The 15,765-nt window shown below is 38.4% G+C and overlaps 3 long non-coding RNA genes and 1 pseudogene across 3 annotated transcripts; 1 reads left to right on the plus strand and 3 right to left on the minus strand.

Annotated features, from left to right (window-relative positions):
• Positions 1-887: 887 nt before the first annotated feature.
• On the minus strand, positions 888-3,807 carry LOC121774990. Its single transcript, XR_006045083.1, has 2 exons — positions 3,673-3,807; positions 888-1,130 (listed from the first exon to the last, which is right to left on the minus strand). It is a non-coding gene; the product is annotated as an uncharacterized LOC121774990 (long non-coding RNA).
• On the plus strand, positions 2,774-4,629 carry LOC121774989. Its single transcript, XR_006045082.1, has 2 exons — positions 2,774-4,166; positions 4,286-4,629. It is a non-coding gene; the product is annotated as an uncharacterized LOC121774989 (long non-coding RNA).
• A 5,991-nt stretch (positions 4,630-10,620) lies between these two features.
• LOC121773650 lies at positions 10,621-12,662 on the minus strand (annotated as a pseudogene).
• Positions 12,663-12,715: 53 nt separating this feature from the next.
• On the minus strand, positions 12,716-14,765 carry LOC121774089. Its single transcript, XR_006044912.1, has 3 exons — positions 14,553-14,765; positions 14,407-14,476; positions 12,716-12,769 (listed from the first exon to the last, which is right to left on the minus strand). It is a non-coding gene; the product is annotated as an uncharacterized LOC121774089 (long non-coding RNA).
• Between the last annotated feature and the right edge of the window lie 1,000 nt (positions 14,766-15,765).

Genomic DNA, 15,765 nt, shown 5'->3' on the forward strand with positions numbered 1-15,765 from the left:
AATTAATATTTACAGACGATGTATCGAAGAAATACTTTATTATACTATAAGTTAATTTAACATGTCAAATATGTATGGCTTTGTCTGAATAAACAAAATAATATTGAAAACTACTCAAATATACCACATATTATTGGAGTTTTAAAGTTTTTATTATACCGTGTGGTCCATTTCTCATTATATTTATGCGCGAATAATAACTATATTACTAATTACGGTCATTTAATCTCTAATGGACCAAATTAGTGTCTCATCACTTACTGTCATGAATCATGTTTTTCTGAGAGTGGGGCATTTTTTGTTATTATCTATTTGATTCTTTATGGATATACTAAAATTTATATCCGAATTTGGTTTCAAAGAAGCGTGTAAGAGTGGCATAGGAACATCATAAGTCAAAAATCACTTTTATGGCAATAATTTGGTGAATAATTAAAGAAAGATCATCTAATTAACAACTTTGCTCACGATAAGACCAGCGTTTTTAAAGAATAGTACTCAACATGTGATCAATTCGTCCAATGTATATTGGATATAGTAGTAATATTTATAGTCACATAGATAAATACATATATTGTTATGACGATATATATCAGCAATAATAATTTACTGTGTAAAATTATCAATATTTAAAAGGAAATCAAACACAAACCAAATATAAACAATTTTACAAAAACAAAATTTAAAAATGCTTAAATTCGATTTGATATTTCACATATAGTTAGTTAGCCGCCTAGTGGATAACTTCATTAATGTTGTGTAACAACAATTACATTATCAACTTGTATATTGTATGTTACTACTACTTATAACTATGTATTTTGCCACGACCACGCTTACTAGTGCTAGTGAGCGTGGCTTAATCGTGATTAAATAAAACGTGAAGATGGAAAGAAGTAAGCATAGATAGTGAATCAAGCTCAAACATAAGTTTTCAATGTACGAAAGTGGTACATGGCCAATAAAATTCAGAGTACGATAACTGGTCTGGGAAATCCTAGTACAAAACTACTAGTGCAGCGGAAGAGTCCAAGACAAAGGAGCATGTGTGAAGACACACTTCTTTGGGTATCCTAATGCTACTTATTACCGCCATTGCTCAACACCGCCGCCCCTCGATCACGTTCAACCTGCACGTTAGAAAAAAACATGCAGGATTGAGTACTTGACATACTCAGTGGGCACATTGCCAAAAACATAATTTTCGTAAAAGTTTTATCAGCCACAGTTGAGTGAACACGAGGTTTTAACTTAAAAGGCCCAAGTTACTAAAATTACTTTGGTTCGTAAAGTTGATTGCGCAATCACATAAACATAGAACCATATCCGAAACGTATGTGAACTGGGAATGTGGCCACATTCCACGACGGTCACTGGACTGGCCAACTCGAAAGCTAGCTCACGATCCTCATATGTGTACACTAGTCCAAGTAGGGTTTGTGGCCCTATTGGGACCCGAATTCGATTAAAACATAATTGGCATAGCCAAGCAGATAGGTATTCATAAAAACGAAACATGGCATGACAAAAACATGTATAGATATTTTCACATAATCATGCTAAAAGTCACATTTTAAAGAGGACTGCCCACCTCGAGAGCTTAAGTCTTGTTCGGAAATTCCTTAGTCCGAGTTTAACTGACGTGCGAAGACGTCCCCTTTAGAAAAAGCAATACTTTAATCAGACTTTAAGAAGTCAAGTAAACTTAACGTGAATGCATCCTAAGTGCGTTCATTTTATCCTTGTTATGTTCGCTTATTAATTAAATCATGAGATTTAATTAACTATGCTAAATTATTAGGGTCCAACACCTTTGAACTTATTATCCGGGTAGGAAAATTAAATAAATTCGTGAAAGATTGGATAGTCCAACGTGAAATTCTTCGTGGGCCCAACAGAGACGTTAATTTGTCCAATTAATCAAGTCCAAAACTTGGTTATACACTAAACATGTAATTAGATCACAAAGTCTTTTTATTCAAGAGCCCAACATAAGAAATCCCAACTCAAAATTTAATTCACCTAGCCCATGTTTTAAAAGAAAATCCAACTTAGTCTTCTAATTCTAACTAGGGGTGGGTCGATACGAGATATCGTATCAAAAACGTTGTATCGTATATCGTATCGAAAATATCGATATGAAAGAATTTCATATCGTTATCGTATCGAAAGTTTCGATATATCGAATTTCAATATATCGAACTTTCGATATGGATAATATCGTTATCGTATCGATATTTCGATATATCGTACCGAAATTTAATATATCAATATATCGAATTTCGGTACGATATATCGAAATATCGATATCGTATCGAATACCTGTATATCGAAAATTATAATTTCAAAAATTAAAATTCACACAAAAATTAATAAAACTTCAACCAATAAAATTAATAGTGTTCTTATCCTCATAATCAAAAATACAACACAACCAAGTACAATTAAATGGATTTATATATATTTATAATTTTAAATTTTAATATGTATTGAATTTCAATATGTTTCGATATATACGATATATATATCGTATATTTGATATAAAACGATATATCGAAAATATCGATATATATCGTATATTCGATATAAAACGATATATCGCGATATAAGAAAATTATATCGTTATCGTATCGAAAACTTACGATACGGTATCATATCATATCGAAAATTCGATAATTTATCGATATTTTTTAATACGATATGAGCGATATATCATTTTTTTTATATTTTTCTCCGGCCCTTCTCTATCTCATTTCATAAATGGGAAAAAAAAAAGGGGCGTCTCCCTCTTTTCTTCCAAAAATCCCTAATTCCCCAAATTCTCTTCTTCTCGGTGATTGTTCACACCGCCGCCTTCGGCGCTTCTTGCCGGCGTGGGAGCTCGACGGAGTCAGCCCATTTCTCTCCGTCTATCCCTTTCGCCTCCGCATCACACAACCACCACCGCCCTCCGCCCCCTTTCTTCTCGCATTCTCGGCTCCGTCGACACACAGCGTCGCCGCCGTCGGTCTCGGGCGGTTAGCAGGTAGCAGCGGTTGTACCCTCCTCTAATTCTTCCTCTCGTTCGTTGGTCTGGCAGTACATCGGGCGCCGCCACCGCCTTCTCGCTGCCCAATCAGTGACAGCAGCGGCTTCGAGTGCTCTCCCTCTCTCGCATCTTCGCCAGCAGCGAGACCGCCACTCCGGATTTTGGGCCTGTCGCCGCCCGCCGTCATTGCTGCTATTGTGCAGCCGCTGCCATACCACCTTCGGCCATTTGCCGACCCGAAACTAAGCTAAGTTCTTACTCTTTCTCCTTTATTAATATTTCAGGCAAAATCTTAGGGCTTTCAATTTGAGATCGAGCTATGTTAAAGTTTTTCTATCGGTGCTTAGAGAAGCTATAAAATTATGCTCTTTGAGTTTATGTGACCTGGTGCTTAAGATTCTTTTATTCACTTCTGACTTCATTTGGTAGATAACAAGTTATGCCTTGATTAAAGGGTTGGAGCTGCCTATGGTTCATGATCTTGTAAACTGTATTCTATGTGGCCTACTTACTGGTTCGTCACAGAAATGATAAAAGAGCATGCTTGTGCTTTGTGTTCTAAACATGACGAGACTATTTCCTTATGACCATGTTGTGATGTTCTAAGTGGATGAAAAGGAGGTATAAGGGTGAGTATGTGCTACCTGATTCCTTGTGGCTGGTGGATTGGGGAAAACTCCCACTTCAAATGGTCTTTGAAAGGCACAGCCACCTCTACTCACTCTCTTACTCTTGGTTGTGATTTGTGGGGGGAGAAAGAATGTGATTTTGAAGTGGTGATTAGTGAAGGGAAAACAGATATTGAAGGAGAAAACATATATATAAGTTGTTGCTGCAATTTGTTGAGAGCCTTGGCGGAAGGAATCTGTAACTTGTTTTGTTGTTGTATTGCCATTGGCTCCTTTAGGTTGTACCAAGGATATGTACTCGTGAGAACATTTATTGGGCTGATCTTCCTGCTAAAGCACATCTCTTTTGCCAATTCTTTAGCACTTTCAATTAAATGTAGTTTGGTGTTTTGCTTAGAGCTAAGTACTATGTTATTTATGGCAATTGTTTGATTGTGGCAGGCGGTACGTGGAGGAATGCATGAGCTGCTATGAGGTGAAGACATGCAGGGATTGACTTGCTTTCTATGGTGAGTCCTTTGCCCCTTATTGTTAAAGAAGGGTTGTTTCTTTTCTTCTAATAGTAGTTCTTTATTTCTTTTGTTCCTTAGTCATTAAAACTTGTTTTTATTTTGCCGGTGGAGAGAAGACTTGGGCTGCTACGTTGCTGACCGAGACATGGGCTTGCTGCCCTGGGCCCGACGGGTTGGTTGGACCCGGGTCATGGAGGGGCGTGGTTTGGGCTTGGGATAAAGAGGCCCAAAATGCAAGCAATATAGGATTTTAATTTCTTAAGCTGCTTGGCCCATTCATGAGTATTTTGTAAAAGTATCTATTATTCCTTTTCTTCCATTCATAATCCATTTGTAAAAGTATCCATTATTCATTTTCTTCCATTCATAATCCACACATAAGATGATCATGTAAGTTAATGTATTATTCGAGATGTATGTGAACACTTTAGTTCGGGAAGGACAACTTCATATTCTTTCACAACGTTCATTTTATTTGATAAACATACATTAGATTGTTTTAGTTCGTTTGATTATCACTTTAACTTTTATTTTGCTAACTAACAACACTAAGTGTCAATAAAAGGGGTAACGAGTTTCATTTATTTCAACGAAGCAAGAGAGCGACATTTCTCTAGTTCGACATTAAACATAAAGAAAAAGGGTAATAAAAGAGCGGGCATTACATATTTCGTGTATAGAATACTAAGTATATCACTACCATAAAAAATAGTTAAGAATATTTTTTAATGCAATTAAAGACACTAATTTGTATTTCTAAATATACCACCAATACTTTAAAATTCGTCATTATTTTTGGTGTCTCAACTAAAATTAGATGATGCAAATGTAAGCGTTCTGAAAAACGCAAAATATTATGTTAATTTATTTTTTTAATTTAAAAACGCTTTCTTTTGCATTCTACATTGTTGTAATTTTTTAAAATTTTTTATTGCAAGTAATTGAGTCTCAATTTTTGTATCCTAAAAAATAATTTGTTTTTTAAGTGTATACGGGGTTAGGTAGATGGAGAAAATATTCAATGGACCTTCCACACCAAAGTGTCATAACGAGCGTGTACTTAACCATTTAATTTTTGACAAATGGAAAAATAAATAGCTTATGTCCAACTAGATATGCCAACTAATAGCGTTATTTTTAGAAGATATTCATTAAACCACTTTTATAGAAATAATGTCCACATTTATTGTTTGGTTTAATTATAAATTATTACTATAATAATTTGATATATATGATGCGATGTCGCAAAAAAGGTATAACAACTCTTCGTTTATAATATTGATGATTTTTTAAACTATTACTCCTCGAACTATGACAGTTGAATCTATTTTTATTACTCTTTCCGTCTAGAAAAATAATGTCCGCATTTACTGTTTGGTTTTATCAATAAAATAATATCTATATTTACTTTTTCCATTATTGATACGAGGATCTCATTTTTCACTAACTCATTACACATTCATTCTAATATAAAATAAATATATAAAGTGTGATACTCATTCCATTAACTGTTTCAACTCATATTCATTCACATTTTTTAAAACCCGCACCGAGTGAAAGTGGGACTTTAAATTGTTGATAGAGCGAGTAAAATAGTTTTCTATGGGTTGCCTATATACAGTTATAAAATTATAAAAAAATTATGAAATTTGAAAACGATGGATGAAGATTGAGATATTGCTTCTTCAACTAAGGTGCCTTGTCGGATGCAGCCCCAACAATATAAAAGGTAGAGAGCTTAGTTTAAAGATGATATCATCAACAAAATATTAAAAAACGTAGGTAGACATTCAATTATGTTTTAGAAAAAAAGAATTGTGTCAGTGTCAAGTAAACAACTACTTGTTGTGATGGTTTTCTAACCAATTCATCTAAATCTCCTGACTGTTACATGGTGATACACGCCACGTAAATTTCTCTCCATTTCGGATGAAAATTATGGAATGCAGTTATTGTTGATTGATGATTTCCATTGGATTTCAGATAATTTTTTATTTTTTTATGTTACACTAAAAGAGACTAGTAGGGGTGGCATATTGTGCAGGTTGGATTATTATCGGATCAACTTGATAATAATCTAACTCAATAATGTGTAACTTGAATCTTACCTATTAAAAGTTCTTGAATCGAACACGAACTCAATCTATTACTTTCAAACCCGAACACGATCCACACACAACAAGATATGATATGCAGATATGGGTTTAAATGACACTATACAAACACGAAAACGGTCCGAACTCTAATATTACATGATTAAAACCTGATATTGCACGAATAAACTTATTTCATGATTAAACCTTGATATTACATATTAAACCTGATTTTCAATTTGATCTACATTCTATAAATCTAATAGAGAATAAAATTTAAGTAGTATATTTTTTTCTAAAAAAATTAAGATAATAATATTATTTTTCAACAAAACACAAACTCAACCCAAATTTATCGAGTTTTTCATGGACCAACCCAATAAAGATAAGAACCTAAGAAGATTTGACCCAAACCCAATAATTTCATGTGTTTCCGCGTCTAAGTCAAAAATAGATACTACTCCATATTTACTTTAAAAACTAGTGGAGTAATTCATAATTAAAGGTTAAATATTAAGCAAGGACGTTAATTAAAGTCGTTAAGTAACCGTGTTGGGCCGATTAAGTGCATGCTAATTTCATCATTCGTATCTTTACTCATTAGAGGACTTCATTGTCTCCTTAAATGGAAAGGAATGGCACAATTAACACTAAACAGTCATATCTTATTAACTAACTCATAAATAATTCAAAATTAACTATGATTGATTGTTGGTTTAGTCATGTACAAGACTCCAACTTTGTAATATCATATGCTTAATCTCAAATTTTTCTCAACTTTTATGACTTATGCCCACTGTTCCAGGATTAAGAATTTCGATGACTTGCTTAGTAAACACTAATAATGTATTTTATTTTCCTAATCATGACGAATTCATTATCAATGTCTATTTTAATGAGCTTAACGTTAATTGGTCATTTACTATCAAACCACTGCGTTATTACATATTGTTTGCGACTTATGTGCTATTAATTTTATACAAAGATTTTGTCAAAAAAGATGAAGATCCATTTGGTTGATAGGTAAGAAAAAGGACGACAATGAGAGGTCAAAGAAATGACGGCTCTAATTTGGGATATTATAATTGACCATAGGTTAAATCTAAGAAACATTGCTTGGGCAAATTGGCCTCTGAAGTAAAAAGTTCGTTGCAAGCTACTATAAATTTCTGATTTACCAAGTTCAACATTAAAAATTTTCCCAAATTGGTTTTAATGTTGAGTGCATATCACACATTAGTGATACTGTGATAATATCATTGTGTAATTTGGTTGAAATATGATTACAAGTAGGGTAGGATGAAAAAAAAAAACACATTTTGATGGGGTGCTATTTTATAATATTTCTAAGGATATCTTCAATTCTGAGTATGTCACACCAAAAAGTAATTTTACTCCAACCATTTAAATTAAACTCATATTTTACCTTTTTTGAATATATGTCTCACAAAATTTTTGCAATAGCTCCATATTTGGTATTGTTCCTTAAAAAATGAAAAGATAGGTTTGGATTTGCAATATGATTGGAGAGGTTTTCTACACCCAAAATAAGATTTAGTATATGGTTGAAGATCGTCGAAAAAACATACGAATAATATAACCATTTTTATGAATAAAATTTACAATTAAGGCCCTATTCCCCAACTTTTGTGCGCAAGTGATTACAAGGTTACAAATTCGAGTCACCTCATACCATATGTGGTAAATTATCTGAACATCTTGAGATTGAATTTCCATGACTTTTTAAATTTTCATTAAAAAATAGACTTAATTGCAACTGCTCTTAACATTAAAATTCTAAAATTATTGTATTGAATCTGTGTATAAGTAGATGAACATTAAATCTTTGATCTAAAAAGTCATGGAAATTTAAATTTTTATTTGTTCACAACTCTCACTATATATTGACAAGCCCATTAAACTCTAATGTATCTTAAACGAGCCTAAGAGCATCTCCAGTGGGCGGACATCCCACTAGGACATCCACTAGGACATCCCAAAAACACCTCCTGCCACGTCACTAGGACTTCCCATCCCACTGCCACGTCACTAGGACATCCCCTCCTATGTCCGCCCTTCCCACTAGGACATCCCGCAATAAAAAAAATCACAATAATTTAATTACGTAAAAACGGAAATATAATTTTGACACGGAATACGGGAAAGCAAAATACGGGCAAAAATACATATTCATAAAACATAAAAAAAACATAGTTAGAAAAAAAAGCAAAATACATAGTCATTCAAAAAAAGAAAAATATATAATCCAATGGGCCCGGCTCACTCCGCGCTGTCCTCGTCGCCCGTGCCGCCCCCGTCACCCGTGCCGTCACCGTCGCCCGTGCCGCCCCCGTCGTCCCCTCCGCTAAGCTCGGCGCCATCATCTCCAATGGGGGGCATCCCCAAATCGCGCCGACATCCATCGATGACATCCTTCAGCATCCTCTTGTACAGCGGATCGGTCGTGCTATGCCACCTATGCATGGTCCGGACCAAGCTTGTCGTTAACTGCGCGCGGGCGAGGCGGTCGATATCTTCTTGGGGAGCAGGGGCCTCCGATTCAACCTCGAACGACCCGCTACCGCTGCTGGTTCCCCTAGCCCTCCGTTGCGCAGCCTTTTGCCCAACCGGGCGACGACGACGGCGAGAGTCTGATTGCGGTAGCGGGGACACTTCATCGGCTTCCGGGAGCTCGTGCGAACCAGCACTGCTGCTGTATTCACCGGAAGCGTTGATCTTCGTCCGCTTCGCCCAGCCCGATTCGACTCCCCCACAAAACTTTGGGGAATCCTTCACCACGAGAAAGGCCTCCCACTGGTCGAATTGTTTGAATTTCAAGGCTCTATCAGGGTACTGAGAAAAGGCACGGTTCCGGACATCCTCCTCGGACATACCGCTGCTTGCCTGGCGGAGGTTGTTTTGGTAGAGGCCAGCAAATCGACTAAGCTTAGGCCTCAACCGCTCCCACTGTTTCCGGCACTGTTCGGGAAGGCGACGCTTCGCACTAGCCGGTTTGTGTGTGTGGTAGGCTTCAGCGATCCGATGCCATAGTCTGTCAATATGCTGGTTGGCACCGACATAGGGATCCTCGACAATTGAAATCCAAGCCTTCGCAAGCGCGACGTTTTCCCACTTGCTCCAGATCGTCCTCTTTCCCGTCTCCTCATCCTCCTCCTCTGCCACCGTTCGTGAGGAAGACCCTGGGGCTTTCCCCTTGCCCTTGCCACGTCCCTTCCCCCTGCCCCCGCTCATATCATCGGGCGTCTGCCTGACTGGAGATATCCCCAACTCCTCAAAAGAGAAAGTGTCTATGCCGGTGAACTGAGTATCCGGAACATAAGTGGAAGGGGTATCAGTAGACTGCATATCCACAACCGGCCGATAGACATCGTCCGCTAGTGGTTCAGGGCCCCTGCCACCCCCTCCCACATGCATCATCCCCGGCATCATCCCCGCCATCATCCCCGGCATCATCCCCGGCATCATCCCACCCATCTGTCCCATCATATTTGGGGTCATGCCCCCCATCCCCATCCCCGGCATCATCATATTTGGGGTCATGCCCCCCATCCCGGCTGCCCTGGGCATCATACCACCCATACCGCCCATCTGTCCCATCCAATTGTACATATAAGGGGACATCATCCCACCCATCTGTCCCATTCCCGGTACTGTTGTCGCATTTCCGCTGGCGTTTCCCTCCAGGTCGATGGGAAACGCCGGAGTCTGCGACTCGCTCGTGGCCGGGGAGTTCCTATCGTTCTCCATTAAAAGTAGAAATGAAATTTGTAGTAAAAGAAGAGAGAAACTTGTTAACAACAAGTGGTGCAAATGAAATGAAGTTCAACGAGCCGTATATATAGGGTTTAAAAAAAATAAAAAAAATTCGGACGTCCGAGCGGGACGTCCGACCCTTGCCACAGTGGCGGACGTCCACCCGCCCGTCGCAGGGACGTCCGAGGACACCCGACGTCCTCACGGGACGTCCGTATCCGACCCCAAACGCCACAATGGCGGACGTCCGGGTCGCCCGTCGCGACGTCCGACCGGATGTCCGACCGGACGTCCGCCACTGGAGATGCTCTAAGTTAATCAAATTTTAAAAGGGCCCTGTAGATTCAGATATACATTCATTGAACAAGACCGTTTTCAAGCCTAGAGTAGAGCAATCATTCTTGTTCAATTTTTGAGCAGGGTAGCCTGAAAAATCAAGTTGGGTCAAGCCTTGTTGGCGTTTTTATGTGAATACAATTTTTTTTCTGTATAGGTTGGGCTGAAACCTACTGCCAAACTTTTTCAGCTGAGTCCAACCCAACCTAACCCAACCCTTTGACAACTCTAGGCCATTTGAGTCAGTATTGATGAATATACTACATTCACTTCATATCAATCACAAAAAGCTCTAGCATTATGTGGTTCTTCAGCTTCCCAATCTGTTTTAGATTCGGCCCCAACTCAAATATTTCAGATTAAGGAAAGAGTAGCTAAAGGTACAACACACAGCCATATTGCTTCATCATATATCTAGAAAGAATCAAATGAAACGAAGGTAGCAAAGTTGCCATGAAAAGGCCTAACCAATCTCACGCTGACGACTCTTTAGCTTCTTCTGCTGCCTCCTCTTCTTTTAATTTCTTCAGAGATGGAGGTGGCCTAGGAACGATGCTTTGCCTCCATTTCTTGTCGAGCTTTCTTGACAGCCTCTTGTTGATTCCTTCTTCCAACTCCCTCTCCCTCTTGACTGTGAGCATCCGGGCTATCTATTTTTAAAACCATAGGAATAGAGATGAGCCTAACAATGAGATGTATAAGTCATAGACATGTAGCCTTCTGACAGCAGGTGAGGGTTAAAAATACAGGTCAAGAAAGCATTTTTTGGGAAAATATCAAATCCTTTTGCATGTCATCATACATCTTCATCCCTTTCATTCAAGAAGTAATGATCATATAATTGTACTAAGCAATAATACCTGCAGCACCTTCTCGAGCTATTCATCCACTTCACACGAGTAAAAGCACCATAGCAGGTTGTATCTCATAGTCATAGTGGCAAAGTCTATAATATGCATTTTACGTTATATCCTAGTTGGGTGCGGTATATACAGGGGAAGGTCAATAAACCTATCAAAAGCAAGATAAGTTTATTGTATCTGGCACAATAATGCCACCATTGTTTTACTATGTTACTATCCAATTCTCTTAGTGTTAGGACACTCTAGTACTTCTCAATACCGAGTAAACCAACAAACAAAGAGTGGAATACACATTAGAAACATCGATACATTTTCATGTGCACAAAACATCTTGTACAAGGAATATGCCTCAAGAAGCACCAAACAATTAGTAAGGAACATAAATCCTCCATCAAAGAGAGAGGGGGATTCAATGGCAATCATATTACTAACTAAAACCACCTAATTCACATCTTTGTCAGACATTCAACCACCAAAATCAAACCTATGCACCAATATTTCTGCAGCATTTTAGTTTTAGGAAAATCACAGAGCAGCATTATCGTAATCGAAGATTAAGCATTAGCATAAGAATCACATACTAACCCTAAATTCATGCTCCATTTCACAAACCCCTCAAAAAATTGACCATAAAAAACCCCAATCAAAATCGACACAATTCGAAAGGCAAAAAACAGCTGAAACTCAAAACTACTTAAGGTTTTTTTTACCCTTTTCCGCATTCGGCGAAACTCGCTAGACTTGAACTCATTCCTTGCCGATCACTGGAGGCGGAGCATGAAAAGCTCCCCTTTAAGGTCGACAATCTCTTCATTAATCTGTTCGGTAGACTTCTCCCTTATCTCCTTCAGCTTCTCCTCTTTCTTCGCCACCATCACCACCGAAGAATAAGATGGAGAAGCGGCGCGGCTCCGCGACAAGGCGGCGCGGTGAGTAAGGCATGGGTGCGCGATACGAACACCGTGGAATGTAGATGAAGATAGAGGTATGGCGAGGTTCGATTGGCCGGGAAAATCAAGGTCGAAATTGAGAGGGAGAGGCTCGTCATCTTGCGCTGCTAGTCTGTTAAAGATAAGGCTGTTTTCTGCTATTGCTCTGCTTAAGCGCTGAGTAAGTTGTTCTTCTACCCCTCAATTGTCCGTTCCTTCAAGCTTTGCCCCTTAATTTTACATAAATACCACTATTGTCACGACCGGCCCTTAGGGTTAATAAATACGGGCGATCGTGATTAAAAGAATTAAATAGAAAGACAAAAATAATTAGCGTTTCAACACAAGTTGGACCAACAATTCATATCCAAATAAATAACCAAGAGTTTAATTATTATCCGACAAGAAATTCAGAATATCCATTTCCCTAACAATTAAAGTTGTCGGCCCAAATAAATCATAATTAAACGACACGTCACAGCGGAAACAACCAAGAGAAAGAGTGACGCCATGTGTGAAGACACAACGACACTCAAGGTTCAAAGACATCAATAATATATTATATTCATTTGCTCAACACCACCACATCCTCGTCGCCGCTCAACCTGCACATAGGGAAAACACATGCAGGGCTGAGTACTATAAGAATACTCAATTGGCTCATGCCGAAAACATTTTCAATAAAAGTTGTCAATTTATCATGTCATACTTAAGTAACCGTCGGGGTTTAGCTTTAGAAAGACCCGAGGCACTAAAATCATTTTCCCAGAGTAAAAGTCGATTGATCAGTTATTTTCCCATAGACGTTAGCCTTATCTGCCAATACATGACTTGGAATGTGGCCACAAACCAAGCCACTAGACCGGCCAGCCCGTACGCTAGCACACGATCTACCATAGGTGTACACTAGTCCAAGTAGGGTTTGCGGCCCTACGAGGACCCGAATTCGATTTATATAACAATGGCGCATAGCCATATCAGATAGGCACGTTAAAACAAAAATCACGGCATGATAAATACAGTTTCATTTCCATCGATAAAATATTTAGGACGTTGTCCTTATTTAAAAGAAAGCCCACCTCGAGTGCTTAATTTGAAATTACGTTCTTTCCCTTGCGATCATGATTCTCTTGCGATGATTCACCTTTAACAATTTATATAATAGATAAATCAACACACTTTCAAATTAAAAAAAAAGATGCATGCATCCTAAGCGAAGTTATTTATCTCGTTTTGTCTCGATTATTCGGCGGCCGCTTATGCCCCCTAATTTCCACCGTTGGCTCCTCGTATTTTCTTAATGATATCGAAATAAAATCCCCAAAATAATAAAAGTGTGTAATTAAATTATCGCAACCATTTTCCCTTGTACTATATTTATTTCGGGCTTAGGACATAATTATTCATTCGTTGAAGTATTTCGGAATTAATTAAATAATTCCCCACATTTAATTTAATTATCAATTCAAAGATTTATTTAATTATTGGCCCAACTAAAATACTCCCATCCTTATTTTTTTCCCTTAACCAAGTTAAAATGGCCCAACTCTATTTTTAAACTAAGGCCCAACTCCAATTTTTTTTAAAACCAAAAAGCCCAAAGGGGAAAGAACCCCCCCCCCCCATCCCACGTCTAACACCATCTCTCTCTCTACCTCTTCTTCTTCCTCGACGAAAAACTTGCTGAAGCTCGACACTTCCTCCGACTCCCCGTCGGAATTACGGGGGGGCTGCTGCTGTCGGAAAATCGCGACGCCGCCGCTGCTGCGCTGTCGCCGTCGCCGTCAGACGCTGCCGGGAGATGCGACGCCACTGTTGTCGCCGTTCGCGAATTCCAGATCCGTCTGCACAGTCGCTGCCGTCGTCGGGGAGCTGCTGTCGCCGCCGTCGTAGCTGCTGCTGTGCTCCTCGCCGGAGGCCGCCGTCGCGGGGGTCAAGCCGCAGCAGGAGACGCAGCGCCGTTCGCCCGTGCCGCCAACCACCGTCGCCGTCATTCAATCGGGGCAGTCCCTACTTACTCCGAACAGATCCCACGCAGCCCCGATTAACTCCGAAAGGTAAATTCTCGATCAAAAACGTTTCTTTTCGTTCTTAATTTTCAATTACACAATGAGGGTGTTCAATTGTTGATGTGAGTTTGTTAGTATAATTTGCGAGAGTTTAAGATGGCAGTCATGGGTGAATGCAGAAAGTAAGCGTGTGTTTGATGTGTATAGAGTTCAAATTTAAAAGGAATTTTTACCTTCTGCCTGAAGTTGAATTGGGATGATAATAGTGTTGGGTGAACAAAGAGGTTCCTCCGGATGTGGTTTCTGTCAACAGAGATTACAGATGTTGATTTCGAACAACATTGAGAAGTCCACAAAACGAATTGATGAAATTGATTACCTTGAATAGAAGTTGAAGAATGGTTCTTGCTTTCTTGCTTGCAGGTACGATAGGTGGAGAAAAGAATAACTGATATATGATTTAATGTAGTGGAGAGGGGGTTGGGGATATGGGAGAGATTTGTGGGAGAGAGAGGAACGGTTTCAACGTGTTGAGGGAATGAATTCGAATTTTCCTCTTTTTTTTCTTATTTTTGAATTAATTTGCATTTATCTGGTATTTATTTGCAGATTACGGAGGAGGAGTATCTTTTCACGGAGGAGGAAGATATCTGTAGGATCTTTAATTAATATTTGAATTAAAGATATTTTATTTTAGTTAGTTTAGTTTAAATCACAGCCCATTGTATTTTATTTTAAATTGTGCAGCCCATAATTTATTTATCACGGACTGAACCTTTATATTATTTATTTAATTTATCGGATCCAACACAGAATTGAGTCCAATAAATATATACCTCACGGAAAGGAATTATTTATATACGCTTAATGTTTTATTTCACAAATCTCTAATCCAACAACAATTAATTTGCCGACAATTAATTCACGGCTTCGCGAAAATTATAGCATTAAAAACCAGTAAATTAGGGTTCACAAATTAGGTTTAGAAAAACGGGGCGTTACAACTATAGTCCCCTTATCTATTGAATGTGATTTTTGAATGGAGTGGATTACTTATTGGGATAGAAGAGTGTATATTTGGAAATGTAGATTATTTTCATTAGACGAATGAGTTAACAGTTCATGGTAATGAAAAATGTGATTTTCGAAACCATTAATTGACCTGATAATTGTCTTGTCGCGAACAAATAGTTCTGGTTGAAATATTTTTGTGGTTAAACTGCACCAAATAACCCTAACTTTTCACTGTGTAACAGCAGAGGCCCCTAACTTTTAAAAATCCCACCAGAGGGAGCTAACAAAATATGTAATCACAAATCGTGTATATTTTACCATTTTTCGGACGAAAATGCCCAAATGGGCTGAAGGGTAGTTTAGACCTTTTACGTACTACACCTGCTCCCTATGCCTGCACATAGTCTGCATGTGCAGGGGCTGTCTTGTCAAACAGTATAGTCTTCATAATTCCATTCTCCTATTTTCTTTCTTCTTTCCCTCCCTATCTGTTTCATTTTCATCTTTCATATTTCCCTCTCTAACATAATAGGCGATTATATTTTGTTCGGCATCTGAAAATTAGTGGTTTTCATCCG

This window comes from Salvia splendens, chromosome 17 (genome assembly GCF_004379255.2).
Source record: "Salvia splendens isolate huo1 chromosome 17, SspV2, whole genome shotgun sequence".
In the NCBI taxonomy this organism is placed as follows: Eukaryota; Viridiplantae; Streptophyta; class Magnoliopsida; order Lamiales; family Lamiaceae; genus Salvia; species Salvia splendens.